Below are 16,531 nucleotides of genomic sequence, written 5' to 3'. Positions count from 1 at the left end.
CTGAAACATGTTCATTTTCATTCAGAAAAGGTAAAAACTTGGGTGTCTACTTTAACCATTACAAACATCATTCTGAATCTAGGAATCTGCACATGATTCAGACATCCATATCAGGAGACAAACATATGGGCTGTATGCCATGTGGACACTGTAGTAATTGCAAATATGTACTAAAAACTAAACAATTTTCCAGCAACAACAGCAGTCACATATTTGATATAAAGTTTTTTGCCAATTGTAACACCGATTGGATTATCTATATGGCCTCCTGTAGTTGTCATGCTTTTTACATTGGTCAAACATCAAGACCTTTTAGAATACACATATCTGAACATCTGAGTGATGTCAGATGTAAAAGAGCCAGTAATGCATTGTATAAACACACCCTCAAACATAGCACAGCCAAATTTCATTTCACCATTATTGATAAAATAATAGGTGATAGAAGCAACAAATCAGGATGGCATATCAAACTGAATGCAAAAGAAAAGAAATGGATAGTAAAATTAGGTGCATTATTTCAGCCTGGACTTAATGAATATTTATAAATATTGTATGCATATACATGAGCTCACCAATCATGTTTTGTTTCTAATTATGATGTATTATATAATGGATTCCAATCTATTATGTGATTTTGCACTGATGAAAGCTAGGTAAAAACCAAAGCCGAAACCGGTCTGTTTTGTTATTGGAATTCTTTACATGTTTCACTAATTAAATTAGTGTTTACAGCTTCCAGTTGCTGGCTTCTTTCTTGGTGGATTTATATTGAATGCCCCATTGAGATTGGACATAATTCCTTATTTCTGTAACTATTTGTAAAGGGTAACCCCTTGCTATAAACATTTCCACCACCACATCCAGTTCCTTGGGAACATCTTCAAAGTGGGATGTCATTCTAGCTATCCAAATACACTAGTCCTTAATTGCAATCCTCTTTTGACTAAAAAGGTGACAGCTAGTAAACTCTAAATGGGAGTTACTACAGGTAGGTTTTCTGTAGACTTTAGATTTGAACCCATTGCTAGTGTGTGCAATTAAGGTGTCCAAATAATTTATCTTTTGTCAAACCTGTAGGTAAATTTTAAAAATGTAGAAGTATGAATCAGATAATATAATATATCCACAGGGCCTCCCAATAAAATGAATATATCATCCAGAAATCTGACGTATAATTTGATGATACAAAAATACTCCAATTTAAAAACTGTTCTGGTTTCCCAGTCCAATAATACTAAAATGGCATAACTGGGGATACATTAGGAGGGATTGTATGTAATTCTAATGAGTCATAAAACAAGATCCATTTCCGTCATTTAGGGTCAACAAAGTTTGCACCTTCAGTCACTCCTTACCTTTCACAAAATACAGTTAGATTGGCAGAATATGAAGGGAACAGGAACTAAAACCAATGACTAATATTTTAAAAATGTCTTCATATATTGTCATTGCCTTCTGTAATAAAGAACTCACCATCAGCTCAATTTATGATCCCTTAACTTTTGCAGAGACCATTTTAAAAGTGGTTATTTACTTCCGGTGGACTTGCTGGAGTCATGAAATAGACATTGCTATTAAAATAATAGTTTTAATTCATTAATATTCTCCTTTGTAATACTTATTCAATAAAAAGAACAGATCTCACTCACTCATTTATATTACTTTCATTAATATTTAGTAGTAGTACAAAATGGCTTTTGCTATAATGAAAATTAAAAAAAAAATCATCTTGTCAAAATATAAGAAGCCAGACAGTGTGAGGATGGGAGAAAAACTAAAAGGCTTCACAAAGAGATGACCTTTCTGTGTGTAAAGAGGATCTAAAGCATTATTGGTTCTGTCTTAATGTCACTACCTTTATTTTATAGCTGCTGAAAATATTCTGAACAAATAACTGACTGACAAATATTCTGTACATGAAGGGTTTTGTGCATTGATCTGAAGAGATGGATAGCTGAAAAAGTTATTTGCTCTTCAAAAGCTTAATGCTGTGAAATTGAACTATACAATCCAGAAATTATTTTAGTGAAGGAACCTAATTCCAAAATAAATTGTATATATGCCTAAACAACCATTCATATATGTGAATGCCATTTTCTGTGAGTGCATGTAAATCCTGACTCTGACATTTCCTTTAATATTCCACGATCGCTCACCTCCGCTGGCCTAGCATGCCATTGTGCTCATCGCTGCCATTATCGGTTCTCTTTGTCTTTGTCTTCAGAGGACTCCACACATTGTATTATGAAAAGTCTGAAGTATGTAACAAAGAGACAGCAAGGCAAATTTAATACTGCATTTTATATAGCAACCACACAGAAAGCAAAACCTTAGTTAAATCTTAGAGGATCATGGGACGTTACTAGACTAATAGACTAACAGTCGTAGAGCCTTTTTAAGCATAGACATTTTTTGCCAAAATTTCCCCATTTATTAGTGTCCATGTACTAGAATGGCTTTGGTATATGCCTGTACCTTAGGGCATCTACAAGCTACCCCTATTATTAAGGGACACGGGTGACAAGCCAGGAGTGAAATTGCTATTTCCCTTCCATTGGTCCAAATTGCCTTTGAATAGGCATAGGGAACAACTCTGCTTCACATGAATGGGGAGTCTGTTCCAGAGAATGGGTAATCTCTGATACACATATCTGCCCCTCCAACATGTTTTGTTTGTCACAAACAAGGTTTAGCTCCATAAATCAGCTAATTCTAGTATTGTTTGTTTTGTGAATGTGTAGCAAATCCATTTTGCTGGACTGAAGAATGGCTTGTAGGTTAGGCATGGAGTGTCCCTCTGTAGTCTGTAGGATGCTATTTACAGGGAAAGGGATTTGAGGTGGACTGCAAAGGACATGCTATTTACACCCTATATTCTTTTAATGAGAAACCTCTTTGGCCACTCAAGCTGTTGCAAATGCCTGGTCAGGTACATGCCAAATTGTGAATTGTACTCAATAATCGGTCTAATTAGGGCTGAGTATATTGGGACTATAATCTTCTTAGATCTGGATGCCATGTCCTTACTTATAAGTTGTGCCATATGGAAGGATTTTCTCACCACTGTGAATACATGGTGATCAAGGTTCAAGCTACTGTCAATCTGAGTTCCCAAGTCCCTGACCACTGGGTATACTCTTAGGGGAGTGTCATCAGTATTGTAATTTGTATAGGTGGTTATTTTCCCAAAGGGTAGAATTATGCATTTTTGTATCGAGTTTTAGGCTCTGACTCTGGTACCAGTTATTGTCTTTGTCAGACCACTCTGGAGGATACCTGCATCTTTCAAAAATTCAGTGATTGCACCAAGCTTGCAGTCTTCAACAAATCTGGTCAGCCAAAGGCTCTCCACATTCACCTTCATTTAAGAAGAGTATATTCAGAACAGGAGAGGTCTGGAACCAAGCCCTATGGGGCACAACTAGTAACAGGCCCCTTGGTGGAGGTGACTTCCCCACCTTATCTTTGTGTGCTATCTATGAGCTATTTGGCTATCCATTAGGTGACATAGGGATTTATGCCTAGATCTGTCAGTTTGTCTATAACGCCCGAGTGAGTTATTGTGTAAAAAGCCTTTGCCAGGTCAAGATAGGCAGTATGCACTGCTTTGCCCTTATTCATGGCTCAAGACACCTTCTTGAAGAAGTCCATGTTTTCGTCCAAGATTTAGTATGCATAACCTGCCCTTGACAAAACCAAACTGGGATGGTTTCCATGTTTTAAGATTTTCTATGTCTTTTTTAGCCAGGTCCACAATAACTCTTTCCATGGCCTTGCATATAAGAGTAGTCAAACATACAGATTTGTAGTTCCCTGGGTTCCCTAGGGATAAAGTTTGTCTAGAGGCTGTGGTTGAAGAGAGATTTTAGTGGGTTTGACAGGTCATGTCTCAAGTTATTTAGGAGTCATCCTGAGATATTATCAGGAGCCACTGATCCAGTATTTTTAGCTCTGAAGAGTATAGTGAGAAACTGTTCTTTAATGATAGCTCGGGGAGAAATGTTACAGGTATTTCTGGGGGAAGATAACAGGGCTTGATAGGGAGTGAAATTGGAGGTAATTTATCAGCCAGCAAATTTGCTATATCCTTAAGTATGGTATAGGAAGTTCTATTTACTGTTATTCAGCTCACTTTTGGGTGTTCCCTTTAAGGTTGGGTACATAACTAAAAAATGCCTTATGGTTACCATTTGGTCATCTACTTGAACTTTGCCCCTTACCCCCACGGTAGTGCATTCTCGGAGTTGGTATATTTAGAAAGGGAGGTTGGGAAGTGGGGGGCATAGCCCCCCACATTGGTGGGTTTGTTTTTTTCGGGTAGTTCCTTCAGTTGGGATGGCCAAGTATTTACTTACCGCACAAGAAACATCAGATGTCCGGATGTTGGTGATCTGAAGTTGTCAGTAAACTGTGTGTTGGGGAAGTGGTTGTTCGGTAAACTGAAGGTAACCCATATATATATATATATATATTTATACACACACACACACACACACACACACACACACACACACACACACACACACACATTAATATATATAAAATTGTCTCATCAAACATTAAATGTTCCATAGAGGGAATACAAGAAGATCGATTTTTTATTGAGAGTCTGAAAAGGTTGAAAAACAAACAAAAAAAACACAAATGTTTATACTGCATAAATGTGAATATTAAATTAGATGTTTTTGACAGTAATCTTGTTATTGTTTAACAAGTCATGATGAAATTTACAAGCAGCAGGGAAATTTATTAACATATTACACAGAAAGAAATGTAAGTTAAACAACTATGTACTGTGTGTAGAAACATTGACACACTATATACAAATTCCTGGACTGCATTGCATTTATGTAAAGAACCACTTTATACTAAGGGTGCTAAAATGGAGTAGCCAAATTAAACCTTTAACTGATATTTATGTTCAATGACATATTTGATTACCACAGAAAAATTCATGCAATTGTCTGCAAAAACTAAAAATAAAACATCATACTTGTATCAAAATTTGTTCGATTCTCAGTTGGAGCGTCTTCTGTGCGTCGACATGCGTGAATGGGCGTTCCTTCGTTGAAGGTTGTGCGTTAGGCCCGGCAAGCCAGCACGTAAAAATCTACTGCCAATCATTAACGGACTGGAGTTCCGCTGTGGCGACCCCTAACCGGGAAAAGCCGAAAGACTTGTATCAAAATTAGCAAATAAAATCATTTTTAGTATTTTAACATAGCTGCAACAATTTTTAAATTGTTACTCTATATTATAAAAAAAAAGAAAAAGCTCATTTGTAGTATAGAATTTTTACTAACATGGCTGCTGTCATTAGTAAGATTATCTCTGACAATGCAAGGACTTTTCATATAATCTTGATATTGTATTACTACTAATGCAGCAGAATTATTCAAAGTACTTTTTTACTGTATTTAAGTTTTTATACCTAAAGTAAAAGACATGGGGACTGTCATACTAATGTATAATTTTGAAAATATTCTTTATTCTTCTCCTAGGATAATGTTTGTTTGTCTATAAAATGATAAACCCAGACATCATAAATTATTTTTTCCTCAGTTTAATTTGTGACATTGCTGTAAGTCAATGGATTTTTATGTAGCCTGTTAGTGAAGTGGCAGTACTTTCTAATACAATTACTCTTGATCTGCATTTACTTTAAGCTGGTAAGAACCTCTTATGGTCCATTTGCAGTTTTTTTTTCAATACAAAAGCATGGTTTTGTCAAGCATTCAGAATTGATGTTGTTAAAAAATTACAGACCCTCATTCACCAATTCCTTGTGATCTATGAAAGCCATCAGCTTTGTGCTTTCACTTATGACTGTAGGTTTTCACTTCAAAGTGCAGGTAAGGAAAATTAAATCTGCTTGTGGTTTTCATGCTGTGCCTAATTTTGTAGTTTATGCAATCAACTTTTCAGTGACCAAAAGTAGAGCATTTACCAGTTCATGTATGTATTGTTGCAAATTCCCACCATATATACATTTCTACAAAAGCTGTTCCTTTGGAAATGGAAATAGTCTAATTTTAGCTGTTTATATTAATTTGCTATAATTTGAAAGACTCAATCTTATGATATAAATTATGGGTAGTGGCTAACAGTGAAAACTATTGTATCTCTGTTTAATTTCTTCAAGTCTTTTGGGTTCCTAATACCATGACAGAAATGGACCCCCATTCCTAAGTCAAAGTATGATTAAAGTACATGAAATTAGAATTGTTTCAGTGTTTGATGTTGGCCAAAAGTACTCTTCACAGCACCTGCAATATGTCCAGAACTGACTCCTCCTGCAATTCACATGGAGTTACATGTATCAGTAACATATCTAAGTATGATTGTAAATTCTTTTTTATAAGACCCATTACTCCTACTGCTATTGGAACTGTCTGGGTATCCTTATTCCACATTGCCCATTTTATCTGCCTGCAAATGCTGGTATTTTATGACTGTGTCTCATTGTACGTAAGACACTGTAATCATTGAATGCATCAGTTTCAGTGGGCAAGGCTAATTTCGCCTTCTTTTCATGGACTACTATATACGTTTTTCTCGCAACTATTTTTTGAACTGTTGGTAATGGGTCATCTCATGTGATAACAACTTCATTTTCTATAATGCTTTGTGGCTCATGTTTCCAGTGTTTTTCAACTACTTCAATATTATAATGGGGTCTATATTAGAACATCGAAGTTTCAAAACTTCGAATGTTCTAATATCGACCCCTATTCAGCGAAAGCTGAAAACATCGAACATACAGAACAGCGTTTTTCCTAGGGAAAAAATTCGCTGCTCCAAAACACATACATACAACACAGGCACACCAAACAAACATCAATCCACATACACCTAAAATCTTACACCTAACTCTACACTAAACTATACATACACCAGTAACTATCTACTTACCTTAACCGAAACCCTAATCCTAAGGTCTGTCACTATCGCATACTCACTGCACCCACGCCCTAACCCTAACCCTAACTCACCTTCCCCGCCCTAACCCTCACATCCACACAATCACACACTTACTTGACCCACGCCCTAACCCACCTAACCCTCACGTCCACACAATCGCACACATACCTAACCCACACCCTAACCCTCACTCACCTAACCTGCCCTAACCCTCACATCCACACAATCGCACACATACCTAACCCACACCCTAACCCTAATTAACTTAACCCACACTCAATCGCACACTTACCTGAACCCAACCTGAAACTTTCCACCACAGCACTGAAAATACCAAAGCAACAGAAACGGACAGCTGAATTCTTTCCCTAGGAAAAATTTTGATTTTCTGTTGCTTCGATATTTTCAACTTTTGCTGAATAGGGGTCGATATTAGAACATTCAAAGTTGTGAAACTTCGATGTTCTAATATAGACCCTTATAATGTTTGCGCAATGCAACAGTCTTGCCACATTATTATGCCTTTCATCATACAGGTCTTCTGCCATTAGTATATCACATCCAGAACAAGATGTGCTACTGTTTCCATTTCTGTTTTCAAAACCTACATGTGTTTGTTTCTCCCACATGTTCAATGGACTTTGTAAACCAACATGTATGTAGTCCACTATCCTAGGCTGCCAATATTAACCTTTCATCTTTTGATTTAAATTCACCTCTCTTTAACCATTCCTGCATTAGATCCTGATTTACCTGAGGTTTTTCCAGAGGTTTTCTGTACTTGCAACTATATTTATGCATTTTCCACATTTCTTGCCTTCTTATCTGATCCTCCACCTCATATTCTTTCTTTTGTTTTTTTTTAGCACACTCAGTGGCTGCCTGATTTTTAGCTGCTTCTGATTTACTTTCCATTCCCACTTGACACCAATTTGCTTCTGATAAAATAAGCAGGGAAGTCATCTTAGACTTGTTCTCCTCAAGACTTAAAACGTTCGCTATGCTTGGATCTTGTGAAATCAGCAGATATGTGTGCACACCTATGATTGCAGATCTATATATTTAATCAATTTTGAGGTGGCCCCATACTTCCTTCAAAATGGGGAATATATAATCTTGGTATACACTGATTTTTACAAATCATTTGATAAGCATGAAGCATTTTTCTTGTTTTCCTGTTCAGTTGATTCAATACCTCTTGGGGCCAGTCAGTCACATCCATTCAGCATCTTTATTTTCACAGGATCTTCATAGATATTTCTCCAAAATCTATTTATTTCTTCATTTTTTGTGGTTCTCTGTTCCTTTTGCCTTGTCCTCTATAAAACATTTTTGGGTCATCAATAAATTGTTTCTTTTGTACTTTTTCTTTATATTTATCTGCATATCTTTAGTTTATTATTTGCAATAGTGTACAGTAGATCCTAGTGTGTTCTGATACTGCATGTTGCTTTTATCATGTCTTTCTTTTTGTTGATCTGTTCCCTCTTCTGTACTCTTCTAACAATGACACTTCTTGTCTTAATTGCTTTGTAATTTTTCTCAATTTGATACTTCAATGATGGCATTTGATTACTCCCCTTTCTTTCCCCTACCACCCTTTGTTTTTATGGTAAGACTTTATCTGGTATTAATTTAGCTGCACAGTAATATATCCTTATTTATTTCTGCTATATCACATGAATTTCTATCAACAGTCTTGATTACTGTGACCATTTGTTTTATCCAACTTTAACATTTTGGGTCTTATTGACTTTCTGTAATCTATTTCTTTCATTAATCTTAATATGTCCATCACTATTAAATCAAGCAACTCTTCCCTTAAATCATTTCCTTCTAAACTAAGGGCACATTTTATTTCCATTTCCTGTAAGCATTCTACAGAAAGTTCCAGAACATCTTCCTGCCATATTCTCTTCAGCTTCATCCTGTGTTATCCATTGCTCTTTCAAATGGGAGCTCGCTAGCTCATCACTCCACAACATTAGCTGCATCAGAGTTACCACAGTTTCCTGTTGCTTCCCTTGCTGTGCAACCTCAACTGGATTTTTGTACTGGTTTCCTATGGAAGACTCCAAAGTATCTTCATATGGCAACTGATCAGATGCTTCCCGCTCCAATGGTTTCTCATTAATTTTGGGATTCATTGGTCTATCATGATATGATGTTATAAGAGTTATTATTTCTACACTAAATCCTTTGATTTGCAGGCAATCCATAAAAGTTTCTATTTCTTTAACTTCACCATTACTAATCCTGTTTTCTGCTTCCCCCTTTGTTTTCTTATTTTTTGTATGTAAAATTTTCCATATCCCGTTGCCTTTGCCTGTATTCTCCTCAACTATTTCTGGTGCTGCTTTTTTGTAATGATTAGCTTTGCTTTCTCCTTTGCATAAATAGTCCACCATATCAGATCTCTCTCTCTCTTTCCCATGTCTATATTTCTTCTTCAGATGTCTCACACTCCTCCTGTTTCTCCTTACTTGGGGGACTCGTTCCACCATGCTGTGACATAACCTGTGGTAGATTTTCTACACTAAATCCTTCACTTTGTATATGTTCTATAACTTCAGCTTCTGTTTTTTTAACTTCTACTTTACTAATCTTCTGTTCTGTGTTTCCCATTTGTGATCTTAATTTTTTTATTGCGAAATGCTCCATATGTGGGTGCCTTTGCCTGTACTCTTTGAGTATAGTTGGAGCTGCTTTTTTGCATTGATTAATTTGGCTTTCTCCTTTGCATAAATATTGCATCATATCCAATCTGTCTTTCTTTCCCATGTCCATATTTCTTTGTTTATACCTTTCAAAAATCACTAGATTTTGTTTTTTATATTTTTGCACTTCCTCCGTCACTTCTTTTTCCAAACAGCCAAGGTGTCTTGGTCTATGTAATGTTTTTCATGAATCTGTTGTAATAATGAACACAAATATGCATTTGAACCTTTTGAACATTTTGACAGTTTTTCTTGTGCAAGTATTTTTCTTTCCTCTAATCTGTTTTTTAACCTTTTTGTATATCTTCTGTCTGGAAATTCTGGGCTTCTTGCATAATAGTAACAATACATAATTTCTTTCTTATCCACAACAGTCCATTCTGTCATTTTTATGGCTCTTTTTTTATTTTTGTAGCCTACTACTTCCTTCTATAACTGGAGGGCCATCTTCCCCCTGACCTTGGCCTAACCCCATTGCAGGAATGTTTCCATTTCTTGAGGATCCTCCACTGTCATTTTTTTCTAGTCCAGGCACCAGTGTGTTTTTTATTTGGGATTTGTGCACCCAGCTGTCTATTTTATTTTTTAACCTACTTCTGTCCATGATATATGCTATACAAAATGCAGTCTATACACCAGTGTCATTTAGGTGAGATTTTGTAAAAACAGGGTCCATCTCATGAAGGTATTTACCAAGACACTACAATTAATTTAATTCCAGCAATACTACTCTCCTTTGTTTGCAGATTTTATAATCTCTGCATTTCAACTGTATAGTATATTCTATAAATATTAAATTATACTACTAAAGACATGCCAATAACTGTATACAAACCCTTAAGAATAAAAATTATTTATAGTAAAGCTTAAGCTGTTTCTTCAGTTATTGTTTCTGTGATATGCAAGTGCCCTGTCATGTTATAAGGCTGTGAACTGGATCATTTGAGTTATTTTCTGTTTAGTAGTCCCTTTATTCTTTTTAATACAATGACTTTTATCTAGAGATCCACTTTGTATAATTGGTACAATAGTTAAGGTCTTTGTTTCCTAAGCAAAAAAGGTACACGGTTCGATCCTGAATTTAGTATAGTGCCACATCTGGTATGTACCTAACTAGGCTCATCCAATAATTGGAACATCCACAATGGTTCCTCAATAAAAGAATACAGGCATAAATATGTCCTGTGCAGACCACCTCAAAGCTGTATCCCTGTATTCTGTCTCCTACATGCTGTTGAGGGGAGATCTGTGCCTTGAATACAAGGCATTTTCAAAACCCATTCTGATGGACCTCCTGCATATTTGCAAAATAAACAGCACTGTGCCTGTGATAAAAAAGGGACCTGCTAGAGATACAGGTATGTATCCCAGAGACTAATCCTTCTCTTGAACAGGCTCATCATCCATGTGAAGCAGTGTTCTTCCCTAACCCAATTCAAGAGTAAGTTGGACAATGGGATGAAGAACCAGAAATTCACCCCTAGTTTGGTACCTATGCCTCTAATCAGTGCAGACAACCTGTAAATGGTTGATCTCCCAAGACCCTGCTTGTAAATATTTCATCTCCCAAGCCCCTGCTTACACTACCAAGGGTACCAGAACTTCTCAGACATTTAGGATGCATGGCTAGGCTTTCAAAGGCCCCAGTGGTCATTAGCCTAGTATAGACCTATCAGCCTGTAAGTATTTAAAATTACAGTTTCAGTCCATTGTTACAAAATCAGCAACACATTCTGTCTTTTAGGTATCCCATTGCCAAATTGTAAGAATTAAACATTTGAAATCTTATGTAGAACTGAATGTTTATTTTTGCAAGGAAGGAAATATAAACAATAATATTATCCATATCAATGATTTGATTGGTAGATTTCACTTTTTCTCCTTTATTATTTCTAGTAAAATCATTTTTCTGGTTTATAATCTTGCCACGTACTTGAACTAATGTTTGGGATCAGACTGTTTTAGAAACAAATTATGCTTTGATGAGAGAAATTTGATCATAACTGATCTTGATTTTTTTCCATGTCCTAAAGGAAGAAAGAAGAAAGCTTAAGTTTTTTTTCTGTAAAACAAGAGGGTGCTTTAACTAAACCCAGTATTTTTAACAGATCTGGATAGTTTAAAAATCTGTCTTTTGATTCCTTCATAAACCCCAGAAATTCTGATGTTTTTGATGTGAACTATTTTCCTTGTCAAAACTGTCAGGTAACCACTAGATAGCTTTGCTCAGGAAGTCATGTCGTCAGACCCTAAGGTGAATTATGCTCAGTGCAAGCTGCTGCTCTGATCTTGTTGGCATTCTTAGAGAAGGAGCAACTTGACGCAGCTCCTCGCTTCAATTGTACTTTACTAAAAGCAATATGCGCTGTCGCGGTAACAATAATTCAACTGCAGGTGTATTAAAAGCAGAATCCTTTATTGTCCAGAAACTTCACACACTAAAAAACAATAGTGTTTTCATCTCAGTATTAGGACTTCATCAGATACTGAACCAAATTTCACCTATGATTTATACTCAAATGACAGTGGCATCATATTCTTCAATTAAACAGTTAACATACTAATCATCAAATTAAAAAATACCATCACTAAAAAATCTAAAACAGTATTCTATTGTCCATAAACATCCTATCAAAAATACATACTATAGAAATATGTGCTGTAAAAATACTATGTAAATAAGATAAAAATAAGTTAATAATACTATGGATGTAAAAACTGTGCCGTATATGAAAAAAATGTCCCTATCTAATTTTTATCAGCCTGTTTCACTTGTATCAAAAGCTGCTTAAATAGAAGGTTGACAATCCAATGTTCTTATTAAAAACTGACTTAAAAATATAACTATCCATAAACATGTGAGTTTAAAAGCAAAGCTGTAAATATACAAGGACTCATAACATCAGTTTACAATAATAATAATAAACAATCTGCAATTATAGTTAGAAACAATTAAAGCAATAAAAAAACAACAAAAAATCATCCGAGTAGCCCCTAACAACCACCCCCGTGGGAAACCATCCAATAGTCAAATTCATTATAACTTCATACGAATTAGGGAAGTCACAATCTGGCTGCTCTTAAATTCTGGAACTAAAGAAATGTTTTCATTCAACCCAGGAGGTCTGTTTGCTTCCAGCACCAATTGTCAATTGACTTCCTTGTATTCTATCTTGGTTTTCCAAGGACCATCCATAGGGTCCTGTGGAACCTCTTCTAGAACAAAAAAATATGAAAATGCATTCCGGAATAATAAAGTATGTTTAAAGAGGGCATTTTGTCTCATGTTTTATTTTTTATATCATAAAGATGTTTGTAATTTTTTTTTATACATTTGCATCGTCTTTCCCACATAGAAGGCATTACATAACTTATACAATGCTAAGTATATTCCTCCTTTGCTATTACAATTCGGATATTTCCTAGAGTTAATAAGTCTATCCCTACTTGGAATGTATATGTGCTCAGTGTTAGCTATAAAAGAACAGTGAGCACATGCTCCACATTTATATGTTCCCAATTTTCTTCTATTATAAAAAACAGTAATGTTCCTATTATTTTCCAGTATATCTTTTATGCTATACCCTTTCCTGTAGATAATCTTAATAGGGTTTGTGAATAAACCTTCAAAGTCTGAAAATCTAGTGAACATGTTCTAAATTCTTATTAAGTAAGTTTGCTTCTCCATTAAAATTCATTACAAAGGCCCCTTAGTAAGAAGAATAATTTGCCTCTTTGGCTCCTTCCAACATGTTATCCTCCAGCCTCTGAGACCTGTTAGATTAATAATAATATTGTTGCTTTCTATAATTATTGAATATCTGTTCTTTCTCCCTTTCCTAACTTCTTTTGTGATGTCATCTATTAATTGGTTAGGGTATTTTCTTTCTAAAAACATTTTTTTTCACCTTAACACATTCCTCCTCAAAATCCGTATCAACAGATACCATTCTAGAAATACTTATAAACTGGCCTTTGACTATACTCTTTTTCTGTTTGACAGGGTTAGCACTTGTATAATACAAACAGGAATAGGGAAATGTTTCTTTTTGATAAACAGATGATTTAAAGGTTTTATTATCATCTTACTTGTGTATTGTAACATCAAGTAGTTTACTAAATTATAGGAAACATTGCAAGTACATTTTAAAAATTCTGTTGTTGACTCAATATATTGAATAAATTCCTTAAGAATTTCATCAGTAACTATCCAAAGATACAGATATCATCTAGGTATCATTTTTATAGGTTCCAATACTTAACATAGGGAGAAATAAAAATATGTTTTTGTTCCCAAATGTACAGAACTAGGTTTGTATAAATGGGGGCACATGAAGCCCCCATTGCCACCCCATTTTCCTGTTTATATTATTCACCTTCAAAATGTAGAAAATGGTTTATCATTCAGATAATCTGTTTTTGAATATGCTACATTGATTTCATTTCTGGACACAAGAGAATAATTTTCCTCATCACTTAAAATATGCATCATTTTGCCCGTGTATAACATGGTGTCCATAATAGCAGTCCCACCCCCTTGTCAGGTCTCATGATTCATATATTTTTGTTCTTCCTTAGTTCATCTAGTAATACTCTTTCTTCATAGGGGAGGTTGGGATGTATTTTATTGTACTTGATTTCCTCTCTGAGTTCTTTTTCAACTATTTATTCAAATAATTTAAGTTGTGGGTGTATAGGGGGATTGAATGTACTTTTCTTCTTTAATTTGTTAACCTTTTCTATTCCCCGCCCACATCTGGAAGAACCAGTTTAAGGTTCATCTTTCTAATAAACAATTTAAGATCAATCGATACTTTATTAATATCACTCTCTTTGTTAGGGATGAATCTGAAACTTTTCATAAACAATTGAAAATAGGTTTTAGTAACTTTCAATCCACTGTAATTGAAAATCTTAAAGTTTTTAAATGTATATATATATATATATATATATATCCTTCCTGCCTAATATACTTATCATAACCATTAATTCCTATTATGTAACTCCCTAATCTGTTCATGCCCAATAGTGGGGTGGCTCTGACAAACCTATATCCCTTCTACCTATCTCCTTCCCCCCATGTACTTGTAATACAGTTTTTTGTTTGTTTTTTAGTCTTTCCAGCCTCCTCGGAGGTGTAAAATCCAAAGGGTCATTCAAATCAAAATATTAGTTTTTAAAATCCTGTGTCCTATTTTTTGGTACACTTCTCTGCTTCTCCCCCTTCCCTGAAAATGTTCACGTGAATGCTGATAAACTGTATTATTCTCTTTGGGGTGACTTCTATTTTCTTCATATTCTACCCTATACCTTTCAAGTGTCTTGCATTTCCTCTTTAACAATAAGGTACATTTATCATCTATCTTAGCTATAATATTCTGATATTTTTTCTTTTCCTTATCTATGGTAAACAATAAAGGTTCATAGATTAGCACTAGGCTAACTGCCCTTGTGGGTCATTTTAGGCTTAGTCAATTACCCCATATGCGAATCCAATCTTGCACCTTGCACCTGTAAGGCAATCACCTTAACCATTTTGCCAACCTCCCACCCTCCCAAAACATTAACAATTTTATTATTAATCATATTCATTTGTTTAAATTGTCCATATCTTCCTCATTCCTAATAATTTCTTGATGAAACTCCAAACCCTCAACCACACTGTTAGGTATTTATATACCCTCAGTCCTTTAGGTACAATGCGCCGACAAATGCATCCCTTTACATAACTGTTGTCTAAACTGAGCATTATATACTTAATCATTAGGTCATGTAGCTTGTTTAACTTCATTTAATAATTGTCTGTAAAGGATTCATCATTAAAGAGGTATGCAGGTTGCGCAAAAAAAATGTATCTGAAAGCCAAGCCTTTGCATTACAGACACTTTTTAGTGAATGCTGCTGTTCCTTTGGTGCTGAACTCTCGACCACTCTAATTTCATTGATTGGTACATTCCAAGCCTCTGTCTGTGTAGAAAACACACTGGGAATACCAAATTGCGAAAGCTGCTACAGACATGTGGGTATAGCATCTGTAAAACCATCTTATGATCCCATTGCTACTTCCTGGTGTAGTGCTTATACATTAGGAACCTCCCATGACATAATTTCTGGTTACATGGGATAGAACCAACTGTTTCATTCATCCTTGTCCTAGACAAGGTTTGAGAAAGCATATTCATTAACTATGTGTTCATTACACTTAACCATGTGTAGAGGTGTTTTTCTTTCTTGGTGTGTGTGTATTTGAAAAAGTCTAATTACATTATTAGGTGAAGACTTCGGGCCAGATTCAGAAACTGTGTTCTCCAGTGCACAAGATTTGTGTGCAATAAAAGGGCATACAAAACCTGTCTATTTCACAAACTGCAATAATGCCTTGAGTGGTGTTTATCCATGGCACCTCAACTACATACCCCCTATGATAATGACTGCACCCCTCCTGTGTGCCACTCTCAGAAAGTACAGAAGTTTTGATCCCTTAGTGTAAACTACGGACCTTCAGTAGCATACAAGCAATATCAGAATCTGTTGTGGCTGCAATGATTGCCCTCCACTGGTTGTATGTTTCTCTGCAGACAGTGCGACAAACATTTGAGATGTATCTGTTGCAACTTTGTGACTGGAGTAATATGTGTGAGAAATCCCCGGGCTGACAGTGAAATGGGTCCAATGGGATCAGTGCTCTACCCTGGTTAACAAAGAAAACAAAGAAAGCAACTGACTTACTGTCATTTCATCACAATCTTCTTCTTCTTTCAGCTTTTCCCAGTTAGAGGTCACCACAGCAGATCTCCTGTCCACTCATGATTGGCAGTGGAGTTTTATAGTGTCAAGTTGCCAGCCCAGCACCCAACCTTCCACAGAAGGCACACACATACACACACACA

The sequence above is a fragment of the Protopterus annectens genome, chromosome 9.part0 (genome assembly GCF_019279795.1).
Source record: "Protopterus annectens isolate FY-2018-M chromosome 9.part0, PAN1.0, whole genome shotgun sequence".
NCBI lineage: Eukaryota > Metazoa > Chordata > Ceratodontiformes > Protopteridae > Protopterus > Protopterus annectens.
Note: the sequence above shows the minus strand (reverse complement) of the source record.